This window comes from Lissotriton vulgaris, chromosome 1_1 (assembly GCF_964263255.1).
Source record: "Lissotriton vulgaris chromosome 1_1, aLisVul1.2, whole genome shotgun sequence".
In the NCBI taxonomy this organism is placed as follows: domain Eukaryota; kingdom Metazoa; phylum Chordata; class Amphibia; order Caudata; family Salamandridae; genus Lissotriton; species Lissotriton vulgaris.
Window position 1 is genome coordinate 513490520 of NC_141685.1, and position 15728 is coordinate 513506247.

Here is a 15728-nt window from a genome sequence, read left to right on the forward strand (position 1 = left end):
CTTCATGAATAGAGCAGCCTGTGTAAAGGCAACACAAATTGATGACAAATGTAAGATGAAGTCAAAATTAAAGAACCTCAAGGCCTGGCATTCCTATATTGAAAACAATAGTATAAATTAAAATCCTAACACTACATCCAAAAATGGGACTAGGTAGAAAAATAATAGTTATTACAAATCCAATTCAATGGTGAATTCAGATTTTTAATAAGTATTAAGAAACTTTTAGAAATGTAACTTTTCTCTGTCAGAGGGTTAAATTTGCATTTGCTCTCCTAGTTCTGCTTGCCAGTATTTGGCATTTGAGTGGACATTAAAAATGCAAAGTTTCCCAGGAGCAAAGAATTGGCTGCCCTGAATGGGCAAAAATTACTCTTTTGAACCTAAGAGAATATGCATGGTGGAGCTGTGAGACTCCTTTTTGACATTCCTTTGTCAAATCCTTTTTGAATATTAAATTCTGCTTGATGGATCTGATGGTTTTTATACATAACACACACATTTAACAGTAAGAGAAACTGCATGCCAGAACAATTCTTGTGTATCCACTATCTGATTGCTGGAAAAACCTGCTTTGTCTGCCAGACCTCTGTCTCTGGGTTAATTGGGGGTACAGTGACTGACCCAAACTGGATTTTAGTGTTAGATGTGGGAGGACCCTATGATTACTCTAACACACTCCCTACACGCACCTCCAGCCCTCAGAGCCCACGTTTAGAGTGCCCGAAGACTTCCGCTATTTTCCGTATGCCCAAAGGGGATGGGCTAGCCCTGGAAACCTTTATACCATTTGTTAGGGCATCCCCAAGTGCAGTTTCAATTACTACCTCTTGCCTTGCCTAAATGTGGCACCTCTAGGGACCCACTTCAGAATACCCCATGACCTGTTGAAGAACAGAAAAGGACCCGAACTTCTGTCTGTAACTTGAGATGAGCCATGAAGGACTGGACCTGCTTGTTCATATTCCCAGGGCAAAGATGTTGACTCCAAGGATCATAAGACTGACTTCCTGTTTAAGCTACTGGGACACAGAGGCCTTTTCCTGCAGCTGCCCAGCTGGCCAGTAGCAACTCAACCTAGGATAGTCTCTGCCTGCCATCCTGTGAGTCTACAGTTGCCTCCACTGAGGTCCCGGAGATTTAGAAGTGTACTCCTGTGGTAGATTGGGACTTAAAGAACTGAAGTCAGAAAGTAAAGTCTTTGGCCAGGTGAACCTGGCTGGTGTATCTGACCTGTGCTACATTGCAGTCACCATCAAATTGTACATAGGTCACAGTCTACCGCGCCTTATGACTATCATTGACACTTTATTGTTCTTAGTGCTTTTTCTACGTTAACATTTAAAAAATCATATCTCCAGTTCCCCTTATTGGAGTTTTGTCATTTTGGTGTCTGTCACGAAGCCGAGCTCCCTGACCTAGACGAGCTTCCTGATTCGGACGGACGGGGTGTACTTGCTAACATTTCTTCCTTTCCACCCCGTCCGCAGGATCCTTTGGACATTCCCTGGGTTTCCCCGGCTCTGCCTCCGGTACGTTCATCTCTATATCCAGCTTCTGTGATGCTGGGGGCATGTTCTACAACGGTCGGCCAATCAGGTGAGCGGACGTCATCTGACGCTACCCAATCAGAAGAGCTAGGGGCGTTTAAGGAAACCCCGTCTTGGATTGTCGGCGCGGAATCTTCGGAACGCCAGCCGAAGCACGAGGAGGACGCCACGGAAGAAGACGGAGGAACTATCGTGGAACCGCTTCTGGGACCCCTGGAGCTGAGAGACGACAAGCCAGGAGGCCAACGATACCACGAGCCGCCCCGCCACACTTCCAGGGGAGAAGTGTGGCTCCACAAGGTACGAGGGCGTTTTCAAGGGTTGTTTAAATCACGGGGTGGGACTGGGTAGTCTGAGGGTGGTCACTATCGTCGTACCTTGCCGGCCGCCTACACTCAAAGACTGCTATAGTTGGTGGTAGCACCCTGGTGATCCCTCACTACCCTGCCCTCCTCTCACTTGTTGTATATACCGACCCCAGCCCCTAGCGTGGCTGCTTTTCTTTTCCTTCTCCCGAGTGCATCTCCGGACCTGTGGCCTCCTCCAGCTGAATCTAGACTGGAACCGAAGACTTCGGAAGTTCCCCAACGGAGAGACTCCACGTTTATTGGTTGTACCCTCCAGGATATTGTGTTCTTAAATCCTTTTGAACCTAAACTCGGTGTTTTCAAACCGAATAAAGTGGTTAAAGACAGACTCCAACTCGTGGCGACTTTCATTCTCCCGACCCCGTTCCCCACAAATGGTGCCGTGACTCGGATCGTCCAGTGAACCACGCCATCCGATACAGAATGGAGAGTCTCTTGTCCCAAATGGAAGCAGACCGGACTGCGTTTTCCGAAGCCATCCAAACGCAGTCCGATAACATTCTAAAATTGGTGGAGGGACAAACACAACTAATGACTGTAATTGGACAGGGAAGGGCTACAGCTCCACCTCCGGGCACTGTTGTACCGTTACAGAAGTTTAGTCCAAGCGAAGACCCCCTTGCTTTCTTTTTGAACTTTGAAAGAGCGGCAAGAGCTAGTTCCTGGCCTGGCGATAGGTGGCCCTTCTATTTGGCGCCATTGCTAGTTGGTGAGGCCCAGGCAGCTTATCAGACAGTGAACCAGGATGGAACAACTGCCTATGCGGTTGTGAAACAGTATATCCTCGATAGGTTGGGGGTAGACGAGGAAACCCATCGACTGCGGTTTCGTCAAGAGAAAGGGTCACCCGGGGATTTACCCAAGACCTTGTTTTTCAAACTAAAGGAGTCTGCGGACTTATGGCTAAAGCCCCATGAAGGAAACATCGACGCCATTATGAACAAGGTATATCTTGAACAATTCATCGAAGCACTTCCCTATAGTACCCAGAGGTGGCTTAAGCAACATGCAGGGTTAACGTTGGAGCATGCTATAGAAATGGCAACTTGTTATGCCCGGGCTCAGGGTAAGCCTTATATGAAGGAACCCGAAAAAAACACTAAAGTCTTACCACCTGTTAAAACTGATAAAAGGTTCCAAAAACCCATCCCCGATCCTCCAAATGTGCGGTTCCAACGACCTGAACTTCCCAATTCAGGACCTCAATGCTATGACTGTGGTGAATGGGGGCATATTGCTCGGTTTTGTCGGAAAAAAAAAGAAAGAGAAGACGAACCTATGGACGTGAGCTATGCCCCAAGATCTATCCTCTATGCTCAAGAAACCGGAACCACTTTCTATGTACGTGTCTCTTTGAACGGTACTAGTATAAGAGCATTATTAGATTCCGTTATAAGGGGAGAGCTAGTAGACCGAAACTCTCTCATTCCGGGGAGACGGGTCAGTATCCGTTGTGTCCATGGGGACGTTAAGGAGTATCCTGTAGCCAAAGTCACGCTTCACACGCCCTCAGGGAAAAACATGGAAGTTGTTGTGGGAGTTATGGCTGGTTTACCTGAACCCATAATCATAGGGACTGATAATCCTTCATTTAGTACTTTGTTGTTGGATACCCTTCACCACTTGTCCCTTCCCCGTGATACCTTGCTAGCTGCAGAACCCTGGGCCAGGGACACCCATTTTAGGACTGCCCAATTGAACGATGCAAGTCTCAGCAATGCATGGCAGGTTGCACGAAACGGACAGGATCCGACCACTAGAACTTATCCCACTTTTGTTGAAAAGAAGGGTCTGCTTTATAGACTCGCCAAGGCTGATGCTGAACCTCAACTGCTGGTCCCGAATGATTTTCGTGATCAGATATTGTTCTTTGGTCATGCTCATTTGTTAGCTGGCCACTCTGGGGTAGAAAAAACAAGTCAGTCTATACTGCGGCACTTTTTCTGGCCAGGTATTTACGCCCAAGTACAAAAATATTGTCAGGAGTGCAGAATATGCCAGAAACGGAACCCCTACACACCACCTCCTGCCCCTTTGGTACCCATGCCTATTATAGGGGTCCCATTTGACCGTATAGGAATGGACTTAATCAGGCCTTTACCGAAATCCTCCCGAGGACATAAATATGCCCTGGTCTTGGTTGATTACGCCACGCGGTATCCCGAGGCTTTTCCTCTTAAATCAGCCACTTCAGTAGCGATAGCCCAGAGGTTAGTTGAAGTGTTCTCTCGCATGGGTTTTCCAAAAGAGATTGTTACCGATCAGGGCACCCCTTTCGTTTCCCGTTTGATGCAACAGGTATGCAAACAGTTAAACATCAAACACATCAAGACGTCTGTGTATCACCCGCAAACAGACGGTTTGGTTGAGCGATACAACGGCTCCCTTAAGTTAACCTTAAAAAAATTGTTGTCGGGTGATGGGAAAAACTGGGACCAGTTATTGCCCCTGGCCCTCTTTGTACTCCGTAGCCAGAAACAGTCCAGTCTAGGGACCTCTCCATTTGAATTGTTGTTTGGGAGACCCCCTAGAACACTTCTTGAGATCAGCAAAGACAGTTGGGAGACTGAGGGAGCACAGGAAGCTGAGGCCCTGTTGGATTACACCAGACAACTCCAGAGCAGGCTACACAAACTTAGGACACTTGCTCACGAGCATTTAGCGGTAGCTCAAACCAAACAGAAAACCCTGTATGATCGTGGTACAAAGTGGAGGGTGTTGGATGTAGGTGACTGGGTTTTGATTCTATCACCCTCCTCTACACATAAAATGAGGAAGGAGTGGCAGGGACCCTTCAAGATTTTGAAGAAAATAGGACGCACTACATACCTGGTACAGTTAAGAAGAGGCAAAACCCAAATGTACCATATTAACATCCTTAAAAAATGGTTAGGACCACCCCCTCAGAGAGTCAACGTGGTGTCTCCTGTACTCGATTCAGACCATACAGTCAGTGCTGCTCCTGTCAATCCTGAACTATCTGTCACCCAGCAACAAGAAGTTAGGAATCTGCTCATGTCTCATTCAGTAGTCTTCTCGGATCAACCGGGCCGTACCCACTTGGCGGAACACAGTATACCTACTCTCCCCAATACAGTGGTAAAACAGAAGCCCTACCGAATCCCTGGGGCAAGACGCTCAGCATTCCAGGCCGAGGTAGACAGTATGCTGAAGTCCGGAATCATAGTCCCTTCTCACAGCAACTGGTGCTCACCGGTGGTCTTGGTACCGAAGCCTGATGGTAGTATCCGCTTTTGCATCGACTTCAGGGCCGTTAACCGGGTGTCTAAACAAGATGCATACCCCTTGCCTAGGGTCGATGAACTACTGGAACGCCTTGGAGAGGCTCGGTATATCACCACCATAGATCTCACCAAGGGATATTGGCAGATACCCCTTGCTCCTAAAGACATGGAAAAGACGGCATTCTCAACCCCATCTGGTCATTACCACTTCACGGTACTTCCCTTTGGTTTGCATGGGGCGCCAGCAACGTTTCAGAGGGTCATGGATACCCTATTGGCACCACACTTACAATACGCGTCAGCCTATCTGGACGACATTGTAGTCTTTAGCAAAACCTGGGATGACCATTTACAACACCTTGGGAACATACTGACCAGTCTAAGGGATGCCAATCTCCACATTAATGCGAAGAAGTCCCGATTTGCTTTCCAGCAGGTCAAGTATCTTGGGTACCTCTTGTTTGATGGACAAATTAAACCCCAGACTGAGAAACTGGAAGCGATCAAAGCTTTACCCTACCCCTCTTCAAAGAAAGAACTCAGGGCCTTCTTGGGGTTGGTGGGTTACTACCGCCGGTTCATTGCTCAGTTCGCTAGTTTGGCGGCTCCTCTCACAGACCTCCTCGGGAAGAACATCAAGTCTGCTGCACTCCCCGCTCCTTCTCTTGTGCAGTCTTCGGCTTTCCAAGCCTTGAAGTACACTTTGACTTCTTCCTCTGCTCTTCTTTCCCCTGATTTCCTCAAGCCGTTCATTCTCCAGACGGACGCTTCTGGGGTTGGTATTGGAGCGGTTCTTTCCCAGGAAGACGAGAATGGGGCTGAGAGACCTGTGCTCTTTATCAGTCACAAGTTGTTTCCTAGGGAGCAGGCGTATTCTACAATTGAGAAGGAGTGCCTAGCTGTCCGTTGGGGAGTGGAAAAACTGAGGTACTATCTCGAAGGGAGACCGTTTGTGTTGTATACGGACCATGCTCCCTTAACTTGGCTTCAGCGTAACAGGGGGAACAACGATCGCATTCTGCGTTGGTTCTTGGCCCTGCAGCCTTTTCAGATCGAGGTCCGTCATCGGAAGGGTTCCTTGCAAGGAAATGTTGACTTTCTGTCCCGCTATCCGATTCCCCCCGATCGGGTCAATCCTGGGGGTGGGATGTGTCACGAAGCCGAGCTCCCTGACCTAGACGAGCTTCCTGATTCGGACGGACGGGGTGTACTTGCTAACATTTCTTCCTTTCCACCCCATCCGCAGGATCCTTTGGATATTTCCTAGGTTTCCCCGGCTCTGCCTCCGGTACGTTCATCTCTGTATCCAGCTTCTGTGACGCTGGGGGCATGTTCTACAACGGTCGGCCAATCAGGTGAACGGACGTCATCTGACGCTACCCAATCAGAAGAGCTAGGGGCGTTTAAGGAAACCCCGTCTTGGATTGTCGGCGCGGAAACTTCGGAACGCCAGCCGAAGCACGAGGAGGATGCCACGGAAGAAGACGGAGGAACTATTGTGGAACCACTGCTGGGACCCCTGGAGCTGAGAGACGACAAGCCAGGAGGCCAACAATACCACGAGCCGCCCCGCCACACTTCTAGGGGAGAAGTGTGGCTCCACAAGGTACGAGGGCGTTTTCAAGGGTTGTTTAAATCACGGGGTGGGACTGGGTAGTCTGAGGGTGGTCACTATCGTCGTACCTTGCCGGCCGCCTACACTCAAAGACTGCTATAGTTGGTGGTAGCACCCTGGTGATCCCTCACTACCCTGCCCTCCTCTCACTTGTTGTATATACCGACCCCAGCCCCTAACGTGGCTGCTTTTCTTTTCCTTCTCCCGAGTGCATCTCCGGACCTGTGGCCTCCTCCAGCTGAATCTAGACTGGAACCGAAGACTTCGGAAGTTCCCCAACGGAGAGACTCCACGTTTATTGTTTGTACCCTCCAGGATATTGTGTTCTTAAATCCTTTTGAACCTAAACTCAGTGTTTTAAAACCGAACAAAGTGGTTAAAGACAGACTCCAACTCGTGGCGACTTTCATTCTCCCGACCCCGTTCCCCACAGTGTCATTTTGTTTATTCAGTTTCACTCTACTTTTCTAGTTCAGGTTGTTTTACATTTCAAATGTATTTCTGCTTTGGTGCTGCATATATACTTAACATACTGCCCTAATTTAAGCCTGTCTACTACCAGGGGGTGGTGCTCAGTTAATTTAGTGACTTTTAGTGACTATAATGGTTCACACTGACAAGGGTTGGGATTATTCTGTGCCGTGGGTTGTCATCCACTACAAATACTAATCTGGTTTCTTACAGTGCTTTCTCCAAGGGAAATTTATTTTGCTGCATGAAATATGTGCATTTGCTTTACAATCTTGTTGCACCTGTGCATAGTTCCCCACTAGAGAGATCTTCATACATAAGAAATAGAACCCTGCTGCAAAGGTTACATTGCCTTCTAAGAACTATGCCTGGAAACTGCACCTTAATAAGGAAATTTCACGCTACTCCCAAGGGAAGGGATTTCTTGAGAGAGAAATAATCTAATATGAATAGCCTGTTAGATTTATCAGAGGGGCTTACCCTTCATGCCATGCCTGGTGTCATATTCTCTGGCAATGAGTATAAACATTATAGCGCCATTCCGGGAACTCATGGGGAGATACGGGCTGGCGATGCGGACAGAAGCCGAGGAGATTCCATAGGATATCGTTTTAGGGATCGGGCGTGTATACCCTTTGGTGAGCTGTAAGAGGAGTGTGAGTTTCCTGGATGGCAATAAATTAGTGGCAGGGCTGGGCTACCTATGGAATATCATTGACACTGAACTGGAGTAACAGCCACTAGTGCATACCCTACATATCATGGAGAGCAGCCACTGACTACCTTGGTTTTCCAAGCGATAGTGCACATGACAATTGACACTCTGCAGGCAACACATCGAAGCTGTGACATATGTCGGGATTTATCACCGAAAGAGTGGGAAAGTCCAAGCAATATTGGCAGAAACATTCCCATAATGCCAAATTTCCATACATCCAACACAATTTATTGCATGGGGCTTATCTTACCTTTGCAAGCCTAAGGAAAATGTTTAATACTCCCCCTCTGCTCTAGATGAAGTGCACACAACGTGGATCCAGCGCACATGTTCTGGAATTGACCTGAGGCATGTAGGTCTGTGGACTGTGGTTACATGACCAATAACAACACTGACGGGGCAAACTGACCTGCACAGAATGGAAGGGGCTGGGATTGCACAAGTGAAAGAAGACCCAAAAGGAAACCAAACGATTCATAGACCTGGCACTGCTCATTGCGCACGGCTCCATAGCAATACACTGGAAGGCGCTTTCCCTCCTGAGTGTACTGCAATGGCGTGAGGTGAAAGTAGAATGGGGCAGAGCAAAGGCAGTGGTACTGAGGAGTTACTGCTGCAGAGAATACCCATAGAGGGGTTGTGGGAGAACATACAACAAGAGTTGCAGTTGCTCCATGATGCCCCCTCAGATGGTTAGAGGATAAGCTGTCCTTAGCAGAATGCACAGTGGACAACACTATATACAGATCTGTCTGTGATGACCTTGGTTGCCCTGGAGTCCAGACGGCCCTAGCTTTGTGCTTGGTAACCTTTTGGCTCTAGATGCCCACTGGAGAGGGGGGAAAGGATGAGGGACTACGTGCATCACAGTACTGCAGATATGGGTGCACACAGAATGAGGGAAACACCAAGAAGAGGGAGGACACAAAAACAAATGCAGGAATGCATCAATGATGACTCTGCTGTTGTGATCTGAAGTTAGACACTGTTAGTCACGGAAAGCTTTATTATGTAGTGTACCATCTACTTCTGCCAATACCTTGATGAAGTACAGTCCACCTTGGAAATTCTTTGTTGGTGTGCTTGTATGACAATATTACGGTCCCAGCAGCTCACGCCCCTACCTGGCACCTTCAGCAGTCTTTAAGACTACAAGCTGTGTGTACATTCCACGCTGGCTGAAAGAATCCCAATGTGAGCATTGTGAAAGGTCAATACCTCTCTAGAATGACTAATGCAGAGAATGCTAGTTAAGGTAGACCTGCAGACGATCATCTCCCTGACCAAGTTATAACTTCACTTGTAGTCTGTTCTGCCCATGTGGTGGATCAGACCACTAAACAAAAGACACTTTTGTCTTGTGCTGGACTCCTTAACAATAAGTTAACCAGTGCAACACCTGATTGTCTGTTTGCTTTGCGGATTAGCGTTTTGAAAGGATTCCACAGGCCCAGTGGTTTGCTATCTTATTTTGTACTTTGAACTTTTGGATTGTAATTGCTGAGGGTATTCTTGATGCAGAATAATCTGTCATCTGCAGATTTCCCACAAAATGTATTTTCCTTCGTTGTGTCACACCTGGAGTCGTAGCTTCTCATGCTACTTTGAAACACAAGTGCTTATTTAGACACTCAGGGCCTGACTCACAAAGGTAAACTGACACCTTTGTATAAGTTTACAATTGTATTTAAATTCACAAACTACAAATTAATAGTAAATTTACAGCTGGGGAGACTGCAGTCGGAGCAGAAACCTACTAAATGGTAGGCCCTTCCTGTCTTGTTTTGTGCACAATTCTCTGCCTGGACTGCAAAGTCTTCACAACCATAAACTTACTATTAACTCATAGTTTGTGAATAAAAAGAAAACACCAGAAAAGTCTACATTTACTTTGTGAATTAGGCCCTCAGTTAACTGGCTTTGAGGGAAATGGGGCTACAGGAGTATTTATGTCTCTGTACTAACTCATCGGTCCTTCTTATTCTACCAGTCTTCGTTTTGGGTCCTAACTTGGCGCTGTAATTTCTACTCACACCTTACTTCTTTTGTTGGAAGTGCAGTACACTGCAGTCTATGGTTGCTCTTCCGGTTTGGTGGTTGACATTGGAATTTGGGTATGAATTATTCTTCGGTTTGTGCATTATGAACCAGGTTAGTGCATTATAAACTGTGGAAGTGTGAGATAGCGTCACATGTGGTTGCTGTCACCATCCTTGCAATGTTTTGTTCTAGATAGGATGGATATGATCCTAATTCTGCATGATCCACCCCTTTCTAGATATGTCTGCTCGTACTGTGATTAGCTTGTCTTCAGGAATTTAAGGAGATCTTTCATATCCCATATCTTCACAGAAAACAAATACTTAGGGGCCTATTACGATGGCAGGCGGCAACGGAGAACTGTCCTGCTAGGCAAATCAGGATGCGCCTGCCACACTGGTGGGCGCATCCTCAACTTTAACATTGTGGTGGGCGGTGCTCTAAGCAGCACCCGCCGCAATGTTAAAGCCCATGTTGTGCATTGCCATGCACAATGTGACAGGCACCGCGTGTGATGTCCTTCTCCAAATGAGATAAATCCATATATTGATCAGTGCATTTCAGTATTCTCCTGAAGAAAGCACCTAATATACCATGTTCGAAGAAGAATCAGCTGTATATAATGAAGAAAAGAAAACAACATAACTATTCATAGTATCACCGTCTTATGAATAACCTCTATTTTTGATTTTTATTTTTTGGCATATGATTTATTAGCTAGTAGCTTGCCAGCTTATTAGTCATACCATAATATCTGTCATTAATTCCTACAACAAGTATTTTTAATGTAGTTTTCATTAAACAGAAGCTTGGCCTGCGTAAGGCAATTGAATGTGTCTTCAAGATTAGTAGAAAAATATTCACACTACAATTTCCTAATTTTTTTGCAACAAATCAGAGGATTTTTTGATACATAGTGGATAGTGTATACCTGTACTGTCACCTTAAAAGACTCCCAAACAAATGGAATTTAGAATCAAGAGTGGTGTTAAAATCAAAATGTCAGCAATGAAACTATGAAAACCATTAACAAACTCTAGGGGGCTGATTCCCAAACGTAATCTGAGACAAAAGTCTAACTTTATGACTTTTGATATTCACAGAGATCATTTAACGAGTCATATCTTTACGTCTGCAGTCGGGTTGGAATCTCCGCACCTGAGCCCTACTCTCCAGCTCGGACTGTAGTCTCCAGCTTGGGCCGGATGAAGTGTTATCAATGGGCCAGAATGCAATTTTTACAAGAGGGAACATTAGGAACGTGTGATAATGGTAGAGGAGGCCATGTAAATCAGTTCGGGCAGGGAAAACGGTGTGGCCAGAAACACATACATTATATACATTATATCCCAGAAAAGTTTGCTCCGTTGCATCATGGTACACACAGCTCACAATTTGCGTTCCCCTTAGTGTTGACTGTAGTGTCAACACTACAGTCAACACTAAGGGGGGCGCCCTTAGTGTTGTCTGTAGTATTAACTAAGAGGAGCGCAAATTGTACCATGATGCAAAGTATCAAACTTTTCTGGGATATGAATGTAGTGCCTGGCCACACCCTTTTCCCTGCTCAAACTGATTTTCATGACCTTCTCCACCATTTATCAGCAGAGGCAGAGAGCAGAGGACTGTCCCACAGGTTTCCAGATAGAAGAAATGATGCCCTTGCTTTTAGTCATGGTACTAGCTGCATCACTGTTGCGGGATGAGTAAGATTCCACTTCAGCCTTATCGGAATGAATTGTATATCCGTGACATTGTTTTTTTATTCCCATAAAAAAAACAGTAATGGGATACATGAAAAGGTGTATCAGCCTTTAGCAGTATAGATGAGTATGATAAAATAGGAATAGATTTTGAGCTAACAAATGTATTGCTTACATTCCATGCCACCATGGAGGCAAAGTGATGAAACTTTATATATTCCAGTATTCCTAGTTAGACTGAAAACCTATTCTCAAAGGTATGATTCATTCATACATGATTCTTTAGAATGTAGACAGTAAGCATCTCTATTGTTATTAAAGTAAACAAACAGGCTCTTAATGTGAGTTAAAAAGTCACTGGAAAGGAAAACCACTAAGAAGTAACAAGTTGGAATGATAAGATTGGACATTTTAGAACATCACTTCAGCAGGATGAAGAAAATATATGTCCTGGTTTTCCTGAGTAAACAGTGCAATTTCCATAAATGAGGACAGTTAAGAGGCCCAGCATTGATAGAAGGCGATGAACCATGCAACAGAATGTGCTCTTCATTCAGTCAGCAAAGATAGAGGAAGTGACCGACAGTCTCAGGAAGTGGCAAGATGCAAGTGGGAGGCCCCAAGGCAAAAAAAAAAAATTGGAACCATCGCTGTCCAAAACATTCACCTCTCCAGTCATCAGCACAGGGTCACTGCTGCCTGCTCCAGAACAGTGTCAGGCAAACCACAATCTGGTCTTGGAGACAGAAAAACAGGACCTTACGCTCAAACATCTAGCAGCCATATTGGGGCACTCAAACCGTGCCCTCCAATTTAATGTCTTTCTGACAGGTCCTTACCTTGTAATCAAGAATACTGATCAATCACGAAGATCAACAGGACCCCTAGTCTCACTCATGTTATGCCTCTTCCCTGTTGTTCCATGAGAATATGTGACCATTGGGAATCTCATCCAAGTCCTGAGATCAGATGTAAACAGCAACCAAGGACACCAAGCTCTCAGAGCCAATATAAAACAACAGGCTCAGGGGGCACGGCCAAGATGGCATCTTGGTAGGAGGCAGTTGTGTCACTCTCCACTCTCCTAGGCTTTTCTCCTCGCTTTTGGCAGCGGGAGGGCCACCGGAGCCTGCCTAGTCCTTCGTGAGGGGCTGTGCTACAGTCCTAGGGGGCTGCAGAGGGCACAATCCTAGCTCCAAAGGCAGGTTCTGAGCTGACGCGGAGCAGGCCGGGGTGGGACGACAGCCGGCTGGAGGCCGATGCGGATGGCTAATGCTTTCCGGCAGTCCCTGAGACTGACAGGGAGACCGGCCCAGAACCACGACTCAAGTGGCATCTCCCGCCGCACGCGGAGTGGGTACACACTGGCTTCGGCAGTGGCGGCCCTGGCCGCATGCACTACGAGAGGACCAGGCTCTGGAGGCCAGAGTGGGCCCACCATTGGCAGCCGCTGGACACCAGAACATGTGCCTGAACCGGCTGCGTGGAGACCATGCACGGCCGCTTAATCAGCTAAGGCCTCTCCTGGAGCAACTGGCAGGAAGGGAAACCCCAGGGCGGCAATTGGCGACCTTCTGAGGCCTGAGGGAGGTGCACGCACTGTCCACAAGGCCACGCCAGAGGCAAGGCCTGTAGTGAGGCTTTAGCAACCCGAGCAGCACATCGGTCCATCTGGGGGCATCAACGCATTCAGAGGCATGAATGGCCTAGGATGGGGAGGTTTGGCTGAGCTTGCCTACCCACTACACTCAAGACTGCCTCCTATGTCACTGCAGAGTCCCAGAGGAGACCGGAGCCCAAGCAAGGGTTTTGCCAGGAGGTGAGAGTGGTGGCAAGGTAGAGGTGGGACAGCACTAGGACAGAGTGACCCTATCAGTGGGCCTCGGGTGAATGTGAATCACCCAGCCACTGGTGACCATTCCGAGGCACAAGGGGAGAGTCCAACATGATGGAGGTACACGGCGGGGGGCGCTACTTCCATAACGGCAACAGCTCCAGTAACACCTCACATCTCCTTGCGCAGCACCTTCCGGCCTACTGAGTCCTCTGCATCGGGCCTGCGTCTGCCCTGTTAGTCCCTAGCGCTGTGGTACAATGGTGGCCCAAAAAGGCAGGAAGAATAGATTGGTGAAGGACTTGGTGCTCAAATCGACGGCACAGCAGGAGGAGGGCCAGCCCATAGCGAAGCATTCGGATGAGACTGAAGGTGGTGAGGGTATAGAGGTTCTGGCCAGTTTATCCTTCCTGGAGTCACTTTTCTCGTCCCTTCATGAGGATCTGCCGCCACGAAGTGTGATTTGCTGGTGGAGATGCGCTAGATACGCCAGGATGTGGACTCCCTGGGAAATGGATTAACACCCTAGAAGAGCACGAAACGGGGCGTGACAAAGAACTAGAGAGCCTCCAACAGGAAGTCCTCAAGCTACAGGTACAGAACTTGGACCTCAAGGCCCACATGGAGTACCTAGAGAACAGGTCCCAGTGGAACAATATCCGCATTTGTGGCATGGCACAGGGTGAGGCACTTGTGGTGGACCTCTTCCACTCCATCCTGTGCGAAACCCCAGAATTCTACATCAAACTGGATCGTACTCACAGGGTGGGCCCTATGAGGGTGGTTCCTGCCTCCCTGGCAGGCATCTTGACCTGTGTCAACGACTATCAGCTAAAGAAGCGGATCCTCTGTTAGGCCCAGCATTACATGGAATTTTCCTGCAAAGGTCAAAAGCCTACGTTATACCAGGACTTGGCAGCCTCCACCTTGCTCAAGTGCAAATCCTTCCTTCCGATCACATCTTATCCCTGAGATGCTGGCATAAAGTACTCCTAGGGGCAACCCTTTAGACTGATCTTTCAGTTCAAGGGGGAGCGTTGACAGATTCGCTCTCTCTCTGTCGCCTACAAACTTCTGGGCAAGCTGCACCGGAACAACCAAACTTGCAGAAACCAAAGTGGATATGGCTGGACCACCGTCAACCCACCTAGCCGCCAGCACGCCCTCATTTAGAAATTGGCCAGAGAGCGGCAGGTGGTTCTGGTGTCTCCCACAGGAGCATCCTCGGTGTGAAGATGGAGTCAACCAGGCAGACAACTGATGGTTTGTCGCTACCGCCCATGCCCATAGTTGGAAACACTCTGGACATTTGCCTAAGCTTTGCCTATGGGGGACGGGGAGTAGCAGGCCAGAGGTACCCTTTACTCTCCCTCCAAGGAGCAGCACACTCCGGCCATTGACTGTTTGCTACTTATCACCACACTCATGTTCTTGTTAAGTTGGGGTCTGGTTATTTTATTTGGTGGGTTCCCTCCCCTCCTCTTTGCACTTCTTTTGTTTTACCTGCTTGTGTGCGACAACCGCCTAGCCAGGCCTCCTTGTCTGAGATCCCATATGGCCCCATGCGGGGAGGGCGCAATTTACCTCCTCATAACTGCAGCACATCCTTCCCCCACATCCTCTTAGATGAGTGTTAAAATACTGACCTTAAATGTGAAAGGGCTCAAAAACCCTATCAAGTGAAGGGCTATCGTGTCCTATTTGGAGAATTCCAAAGCCCCTTTTTGTTTATTGCAAGAGACCCACCTACTGCGGGGCGACATGCACAAGTTGGGATCTAAAGCCTTTCCACAGCAATACTCCTTCTCTAGCTACTAAGTGGGGGGGAATTGCTATCCTTATCTCCCGCACCTTTCAAGGGGTGGTTGGGGCAAAGGTATCGGAGATCAAAGGGAGGCTTTTGGCACTCTGCGTGACCATGGGGACATACATGCTCATGCTGGCCCATATTTATGTTCATAACAAGGGCAGGAAACAGTCCTATGTGACGCAGTGGCAGACTTGACATCCTCTCCGGACCGGCAAATTCTCCTGGGAGGGGGGGCGACCTGAATACTGTGTTTGATGGCCACCTGGACCGCTCGGCTCAGAGTCTGGGACAGACTGGGGCTTTATCTGAGAGTGGCCGACAGTAGTTTTATGACTTGGGGTTAGTTGATGTGTTTTGCCACTTTCACCCCCATA